Source organism: Callithrix jacchus, chromosome 1, assembly GCF_049354715.1.
Source record: "Callithrix jacchus isolate 240 chromosome 1, calJac240_pri, whole genome shotgun sequence".
Classification (NCBI taxonomy): Eukaryota; Metazoa; Chordata; class Mammalia; order Primates; family Cebidae; genus Callithrix; species Callithrix jacchus.
Genome location: NC_133502.1, coordinates 71,831,188 through 71,840,286, shown reverse-complemented (window position 1 = coordinate 71,840,286; position 9,099 = coordinate 71,831,188). Strand labels below are relative to the sequence as shown.

The 9,099-nt window shown below is 45.2% G+C and overlaps 1 long non-coding RNA gene across 1 annotated transcript in view; it reads left to right on the top strand.

The window, feature by feature from the left end:
- Window positions 1-6,308: 6,308 nt before the first annotated feature.
- LOC144581420 (uncharacterized) overlaps window positions 6,309-9,099 on the top strand; it is a 126,207-nt gene continuing 123,416 nt past the window's right edge. The window contains exon 1 of the long non-coding RNA XR_013532222.1: window positions 6,309-6,681. This is a non-coding gene — a long non-coding RNA (uncharacterized LOC144581420). The remainder of the gene's footprint in view (window positions 6,682-9,099) is intronic.

Genomic DNA, 9,099 nt, shown 5'->3' with positions numbered 1-9,099 from the left:
TCAGTCCCCCATTGGAGGGCGGCGGCTGGTCCCGCCTCGTGCCGGGCGGTTACCACGGGAGAGGCGGGTCTGGTCCGCCCACCGTTATTATCTCCTTCTTTTCTATTGGAGGGCTGAGTGGCGGGGGTGGTGTCCCCCAGGTCCCGCCCCTTGCGCGTGTTCGGCTGGCTATGTCATGTGGCCGCTGAGCGCGCTGCTCGCAGGGCGGGGCGGCTGCTTTGCTCACTCGGCCGGTTTGGGGGAGTTTACACGTGCGCGACTCGAAAGGTCTGAACTCTGTCTAGGGTGCAGCCTCCGGCTCTTACGGCTCTTATCTGTCCGCTGACCCTGAGCCCTCCAGGAGGCCTTAACCAGGCCAACTCTCTCTGCCTCACATTGCTCATCTGTCAAATGGAGGAGTTGTGTCCATCCAGCCTCTTAATGTTATTCCTTTACGTTTTGTGGTTTGGGTTTTTTTCCAGACAGAGTCTCACTCTTTAGCTAGGGCTGGAGTGCAGTGACGCGGGTCACGGCTCACTGTAGCCTCAACCCCCGGGATCTAGAGATCCTCCCACCTCAGCCTCCTTGAGTTTTCTTTTGTTATCTATTTCCACCCCATGTTTTAAAGATTTTTGCGTTCAAACGTTTTTCAAAGCAGTCCTCGATTTTCTTGTTTTAAAATTAATCCAAAGCAGAGTTCCTCCATCCCCATTACGACTTTCACATACTAGGACTGAAATCACTACTTCAGGTGCCCTTTGAAGTTTCTGCCAGTTCCAAGATTTTATGGCTGGGAATCCCAAGACCTGGGCTCTAGCTCTTCTTTTAGTAATTCATTGTAACTTTGTGTGCAACACTTTTTTTAAAAAATGGGTCCTTATCTTTAATAGAACTATGGGAAATAGTACTTTATATGCCATACATTTACATTTATGATCTCAGGTGGTCTCCCTGGTTTCAACTCCGCTTTTAACACTCATATTAATGCATGCAATAAGTGCCCAAGGAGTTTTTTGTTTTGTTTTTTTAATGGGGACTTTATTTTGTGAGCTAAAGTGAACAAGAAACTAGAAGAAGGAAAACTTGAGCCATGGATAGGATTTAGGGAGGATTTCTTGAGGTTGAAAGATGTATTGAGAAATGAGAGAGTACACCCCAGAGGTAGATAGACTATAGTTCAGGGAAAGAGTGGGGTAATGCCTCAGGGGATGTGGAACTCTTCAAGGGCAGAAATTGTATTGTTCCTGTTCATGACAAGTACCTAAATGAAGGGTGGTATTAAATGAAATCTAATAATGATGAAGTAGGCTGGGGTGGGAAGAAAGTATTAGCAAAGGATTCAGGATATTGTTGGATATCAGAGTTAAGAGGTGCTGTGAGTGTCAAACAGAGCTTGGTAGTAGAGGCTGGTGGGCCAATGTGTTTTAGAAGAAATTTATTTTTTTATTTTTGAGACAGAGTCTCATTCTGTCACCCAGGCTAGAGTGCAGTGGCGCAATCTTGATTCACTGCAACCTACGCCTCCCGGGTTCAATCGATTCTCCTATCTCAGGCTCCCGAGTAGCTGGGACAACAGGTGAGTGCCACCATGCCCAGCTAATTTTTTTTTTTTTTTTTCAGTAGAGACAGGGTTTTACTGTGTTAGCCAGTTGGTCTCAGTCTCCTGACCTCAGATCTGTCCTCCTCAGCCTCCGAAAGTGCTGGGATTACAGGTGTGAGCCATTGTGCCCAGCCTTTAGAAGAAATTTATAACAAGAAACCATATAGCACGATGAGCCTTTCTGACATTTTCTTTATATGTTCGTCGGAAATTTCTTGGTGACTTTGCAGAAGTACATATGACATACATTAATTATGCTTCATTTTTTACCCTTGAAGGCCAACTGAATCCTAACGTGGAATCCATATGGAAAATATTACTAGATTTGACAATGTAAATGAAAACTGAATTTTCAAAAACTTTGAAGTTAAAAAACAAAAATTGGAAACATTGTAAAAGTCTAAAAAAAATTTCTAAGAGGCAAAACATTCATTTTATGATTAATTTATAATTGAATGTCCAGTGGTTAAAAGCAAGGATCTGGAACCAGACTGCTCAGTGTGAATCTCAGTTCTGCTTCTTCCTAGCTGTACAACTATACAATGGGCAAATTGTATATCTTTTCTGTCCCTCAGTTTCTTCACCTGTAAGATAGAGATAACAATACTTGCCTTATAGGCTGTTGAGAGGATTAATAAAAACACCTTAAGAACTAAGAACAGTGCTTGGTATATATAAGTACTATATAAGCATTTGCCAATATGTTATCCTTAATAAAGTGGATTTTTTTTTCAAATCAGAAGGATAAAGTGAACACTCCTATTAAAATACGGACTGTTTAAAAAGATGTGAACTGACAGTTAACAAAAAAAGATGGTCAATAAATGTGAAAAGATGATCATCCTTACTAGTAATCAAATAAAGACAAAGTTTTTAAAAACAAAGAAACATTGGAGGCATTAGTATAAATTTCTGCAAGTCTAGGGGCCAATTTGGCGGCAAGAATTGGAATCCTTAAAAGTGTTCTTTAATTCAGCATTTAGCCATTGCTAGGAATTTATGCCTAGAAAATAAAGGACAAACATACAAAGATCCTCCACAGTCTCTTCATCATCTTGTTTATAGTAGCTTCAAATCACAACCATCTACCAGTACACCATAGGTGATTGCATAAATAAATTATGGTCCAAACATGCCACAAAAAGCTATGATCGTGGCCAGGTGCAGTGGCTCATGCCTGTAATCCCAGCACTTTGGGAGGCCGAGGTAGGTGAATGACTTGAGGTCAGGAGTTTGAGACCAGCCTGGCCAACATGGTAAAATCCCATCTCTATTAAAAATACAAAAATTAGCCAGGAGTGGTGGTGCGTACCTGGAATCCCAGCTACTTGGAAGGCTGAGGTGAGCGGATCGCTTGAACCTGGGAGGCAGAGGTTGCAGTGAGTCAAGATCATGCCACAGCACGCAACCCTGGGCAACAGAGTGAGACTCCATCTCAATTAAAGAAAAAAGAATTTTTCAGCTTAAAATGTTCCTCCTCCTTCAATAGAACCAAGATACTAATGGTTGACATATTTACAGGTCAAATGAAAGCATTTGTAAACAACAAGGGAAATAAAATTTATTGAGCTGGAGCTTTGTCTTGCTCTCTCTTGTGCACCCAGTCACCATCACAGGGCCTAGCACCTGACAGGCATCCAAGAGATGCAGACAAATAAAACTGAGGCAGGAGAACTGCTTGAACCTGAGATGGGGAGGTTACAGTGAGCTGAGATCACACCATGGCTTTCCAGCCTGGGCGACAGAGCGAGACTCCATCTCAAGAAGAAAAATTTTTAAAAAAGGAAAGCTCTGATAGTAATAGTAGATCTATATTTATTGATATGAGAATATTATCAGGATATAATGTTAAGTGAGAACTAAGGTTACAGAAAGTTGTGTGTTTTAAACAATAGTTACCTCTGGAATTCCTTCTGACCTTTATTGTCTTTTTGTATCGCTGGATTCCTGGCAGTATGTATTGCTTTCATAATTAGGAAAAAATATAAAAAATAAAAGCCATGCCAGTGACTGATAGTTGTTCCCCAATATCCAATGTCTCCTTTTTCTATAATAAACAGAAAGCTGTTTTTTTGGTGATTGTAGAATTAAATTACCCCTGAATGTACCTTCCTAAGTTCTGGCTGGTGAGCTGTGAGCAGAAGGATGGAAGGGTGTTCTGGATTCCCTCTCTCTCCCCATTTCTGCTTTCTAGCTACCTGGTTGTAATTGGGTTGTGGTGGAGAGCTACTGGGCCCACCAGTTGCAAGTAGCAATGTAGAGCTAACCTGAGTTCCCTGGTGGCATCATGGGGTACTCTCTACACAAGCTTGGAGTTTAAATGAGAAAGATATGACTTTCATCTCATAAAAGCCCTGAAATTTGGGTATACTTTGGCCGGAACCTGGCCCGATGTCACAGACATGCATGTGGGCATTTTGTGGAGAGAACATGCAGTCTTTGGAATAGAACAAAAATTAGTGAATGTCCAGCAACTTTGTTTCCTAGGAGCACCTTTGGACAGAGACTCTCTATTTCAGTTAGATCAGACCTAGGAAGTGATTTGGGACTGCTGAGTGATAAACAGAGCCTGGTTGTCATTAATTGTTATTATGTAGCAAGGTATAGGAAGAGCATGCATTTGACTGTTCATCTGAGATCAAACAGAACAAGCTGCCTGCAGTGCAAACCAGCCCATAGTATTCCTTGGGTTCAAGTCTGAGCATGCCCCTGTGTCCAGCCCTGGCCTCCCTCTCCATTCACCACTCCTGCCACTGTTCAGATCAGCTGGCATGCTTGACTCATCTTTGGCTGGTTCTTGTCACCCAGATGGCACTTGAACCTCCCCTGCTCAGAGAGGACTTTGCTGGTCCCCCAGTCTAAATCTCTGCTCTAAATCAGATTTTACCACTTTGGTTTTGTAACATCACAACATTTTGGCAACTCTCTGGCTCCATGTTTCTTGTTTTATTGATGTTCTACCCCCATGAGAGCAAGGAACTTGTCTGGCATGCTTTCACTACTGTTTCCCACATTCTAGAATAGGGCCTGGCAAACACAGAAGGTACCCTATAAATCTCTCTTGAAGCGTAGAATTGAAAGTGAAGACATGGCCAGGCGTGGTGGCTCATGCTTGTAATCCTAGCACTTTGGGAGGCTGAGGCGGGTGGATTGCCTGAGGTCAGGAGTTTGAGACTAGCCTGGAAAACATGGTGGAATTCCGTCTTTACAAAAAAAGAAAAAAAAATAGCCAACCATGGTGGTGCATGCCTGTAGTCCCAGCTACTCAGAAGGCTGAGGCATGAGAATCATTTGAGTGCAGGGAAGCAGAGGGTTGCAGTGAGCCAAGATCCAACCACAGCACTCCAGCCTGGGTAACAGAGGGAGACGCCACCTCAAAAAAAAGAAAAGAAAAAAGAAAGATAAAGAAAAGTGGAGGCTGAGCTTGAAGGATACAAATAATCAGAGTCAGGACCCACAGAAAGTGTGAATAAGTTGAAGGAGAAGTAGCTGGCTGGGCCCAGGAAGAGAACTGAGCAGAGATGCCGAGTGGTGAATAGACCAGCAAAGTCCTACATCTGAGGTTCCTATTGTAGCCAAACTCCAAACCACAGCCAGAGACCTTTTGTCCCTAAGGCGTGTGTCCCAGAGGCCTTGCTGCCTCATGATTACAACTCTATTTGTCCACCTGTCTCCGTGCAGCCTTAGGACAGAACCCTCCCTCTACCTTTCATAAACTGGGCAAACTAGTCTGTTTTCCTTGCAACCCAAACAACTAAGGTAAAACAAACACATACTTCTGGAAATTGTGACCTTCACCTTCCCTAAGCCCCTTTCCCTAGGAGATATTTAGTGCGCTGCCGTTATGTAGCTGCTCCACTACGGCCCTACACTCATCACATGGTGTTGTGATGATCAGCTTGCCTCCCAACTATTCACAGGTTAGACTTCCTGCTCTTATTCCTGAGTGTGATAGTTTTTACTTGGAGATAGAGTCTTGCTCTGTTGCCCACACCAGTGGTGTGATCTTGGCTCAGTGCAACCTTCGCCTCCCAGGTTCAAATGATTCTCCTGCCTCAGCCTCCTGAGTAGCTGGGATTACAGGTGCATGCCACCACACCCAGCTAATTTTTTGTATTTTTAGTAGAGACAGGGTTTCACCATGTTAGTCATGCTAGTCTGGAACTCCTGACCTTGTGATCCACCCACCTCGGTCTCCCATAGTGCTGGGATTACAGGCATGAACCACCTGCCGAGTGTGATAGTTTTATGTGTCCACTTGACTGGGCCACGGGATGCCCAAATATGCGGCCTAGCATTATTTCCAGGTGCATCTGCAGGAGTGTCTGGAAGAGACCTGCATTTGAAATGGTGGACTGAGGAGAGCAGGTGGCCCTCCCCAGTGTGGGTGGCAGCATCCAATCCATTGAAAGCCCAAATGCAACAAAAAGGTTGAGGAGGGTTTAATTTGCTCTGCCTGTTTGAGCTGGGGCATCGATCTCCTGCTCTCACGCCTTCAGACTCAGACTGGTATCTGTACCATCAGCTCTCAGGCTCTCAGATCTTTAACTACACTACCAGCTAGCTTTCCTGGGTCACCAGCTTGCAGATGGCAGATTGTGGGATTTCTCAACCTTCATAAATCACATAAGCAAATTCCTCTTAATAAATCCCTTTAGAGTGCCTGCCAGCGTGCGTGCCCCTACGGAAGCTGAGACTGCGCTTCCTGTGAGGATCTGGCAAGAGCAGCGGCACTACTTGAGGGAGTCAGCAGAGGCGGCGGCCCCGATCCAGCAGGAGGGAAGTCAGCGTAGGTGTCGGAGGCCCTGGCCGGCTCTGGCCGTAGCAAAGTCAGCAGAGACGGCGGCAGCCCTGGCCTGGCCCAGCCAGAGAGAAGTCAGCAGCGGCGGCGGCGCGGTCAGAGCGAGTTTCTTTGGAGAAGCGGTGGTGGCTTCCACGTGATGGTGGAGGAAGAGGCAGGTCTCTGTGGCTTTTCTGGCTTTGCCCACCCAGCTGTTCCATGCCAGGAGAAGGAAGAAGAGACATCTGCTGCATGCTAGAGGCTGGAGCCTGTGGCACAGCCAAGTGGGTGGCAGCGACGGAGACTGCAGAGCGCCGGAGAGGTAGGACTGTGGCTGGCTGCCACCAGGGCAGGGACGGGTGCAGAGGTGGCCAGGTGGCAGCCTCTGAGGCGGCCTTGATCCCTGCGTCCCCTTCAGCTGTTTATGGCAGGCGGAGCTGGGGTTGCCGCTGCGTCTGCCGTGCCGTGTGCAGGTGGCAGCTATAGTTGAGCCGTAGGGTGGCAGTGCTGGTTCCCTGTTCTTCTGTTCCTTTTTGTTACTGGTCCAGGGCGCTGGATTTGGTTTGGTTCCAGGTCTTTGCTATTGTAAACAGCACTGTTATGAACATATGTGTGCATGTGTCCTTATAATAGAATGATTTATAATCCTCTGGGTATATTACTCAGTAATGGGATTGCTGGGTCAAATGGAATTTCTATTTCTAGGTCCTTGAGGAAGTGCCACACTGTCTTCCACAATGGTTGAACTAGTATACACTCCCACCAGCAGTGTAAAAGTGTTCCTATTTCTCCACATCCTCTCCAGCATCCGTTGTCTCCAGATTTTTTAATGATCGCCATTCTGACTGGCATGAGATGATGTCTCAATGTGGTTTTGATTTGCATTTCTCTAATAATCAGTGATGATGAGCATTCTTTCATATGTTTGTTGGCCTCATATATGCCTTCTTTTGAAAAGTGTCTGTTTATATCTTTCTCCCACTTTTGGATGGGTTTGTTTGCTTTTTACTTGTATATCTGTTTTAGTTCTTTGTAGATTCTGTCAGATGGGTAGATTGCAAAATTTTTTCCTATTCTGTTGGTTGCTGATTCACTCTGTTGATTGTTTCTTTTGCTGTACAGAAGCTCTGGAATTTAATTAGGTCCCAGTTGTCTATTTTGCCTTTTGTTGCCAATGATTTTAGTGTTTTAGTCATGAAGTCCTTGCCTATGTTACATATATTCCTTTTCATCTCATTCCATTTCATTTTTTTTTCTTTTTTTCTTTCTTGTGAGACAGAACCTTGCTCTGTTGCCTAGGCTGGCATGCAGTGGAACAATCTCAGCTCACTGCAACCTTTGCCTCCTGGATTCAAGCAATTTTCTGTCTTTGCTTCCTGAGTAGCTGGAATTACAGGTGCCCACCACCACTCCTAGCTAATTTTTTGTATTTGGGAAGTAATTGGGTCACGAGAGCATGAACCTACATCACAGGGCTGTTTCCTAAATGCCAGGGCCAGTTTAATTCTCACAAGCTCTCATTTTGCAGAGGAGGAATTCCCACCTGAAGGCCCCGCCGCCAGGATGTGGAAAAGCTGAACCTTGAGCTCAGGTCATACCAACTAAATCCAAGTTCCCATCACCCCATGACGTAGCCTTCAAGCCCCTTCCCCCTGGAATAATGACATAGTGGTGGGCTTGGCCATGCACTGCCTGACCCTGGCTGGCAGTGAGCTGAGGAGACCACCCAGCTGGGACCCAGGGAGGAGGCAAAGAGGAGACCCCTCAGCAGGGTCTGTTTCTCCTGCCTGGGCTTGTCCTGCACCCAGGGCCAATGTGGTCCTAAGGGGTATCTAAAACCTTCCCTTCCTCTTCCCTCTAAGTGTCCCCAGAGATTCAGAAAAGTCCATGCTTAAAGAAAGATTCAGTGAAATCATTTTCGAAAAAGAGGATACATACATACATGCATACATACATACAGAAGCAGGAGTATATAAGCCTGGGCAACAAGCAAGACCCCACCTCTACCAAAAAAAAAATTAGCCAGGCATGGGGATGCATGCCTGTTGTCCCAGCTACTCAGGAGACTGAGTCAGGAGGATCGCTTGAGCCTAGGAGTTCAAGGCTGCAGGGATCTGTGATTGTGCCGTTGCACTCCAGCCTGGGCAACAGAGCAAGATTGTGCCTCTAAAAATAAAAATTTTTAAAAAGGAAAAAAATAAATAAATAAATTTCTTTATATCTGGATATATCTCTTCTTGGCTCTATTTCTCTGGACGCTATGTAATACACTGGGTCTTCTGCAACAATCAGCCCAGGTCTGTCTTAGCACAGAGCATGGTGAACATGTTGACCACGAGGGTGATGTCTGGATAGTGCCTTCTAAAACCTCACCTAGGGGCCTCCCATTTTCTGTGTATTCAGAAGAGCTGCCTTTTGAGGAGTTATAGCAGAAAGAAAGAAAACCCACAGCTTGAGGCCCCAGGCATTGTGAATCTCCCCAGGGAGCATTCCTGAGGTGGAGTGGACATTTATTATATTTTCTACCTACAGCCAGGGTTTTTGCAAACTAGTGATGGCCTGGGGGTCACATCTGGTTCACAGAAGTTCTTTGTTACAACCACACAATGTTTTAAAACTATTTTTAACTAGCTGACAGCATGCAAAAGAATCAAGACATTTAACATGAAAAAAAAATCTAGATTTCTTGCTTTTCTCAAAAAAATTGGCATCTCTGGCTACACTCAGCCTACATTCCAAC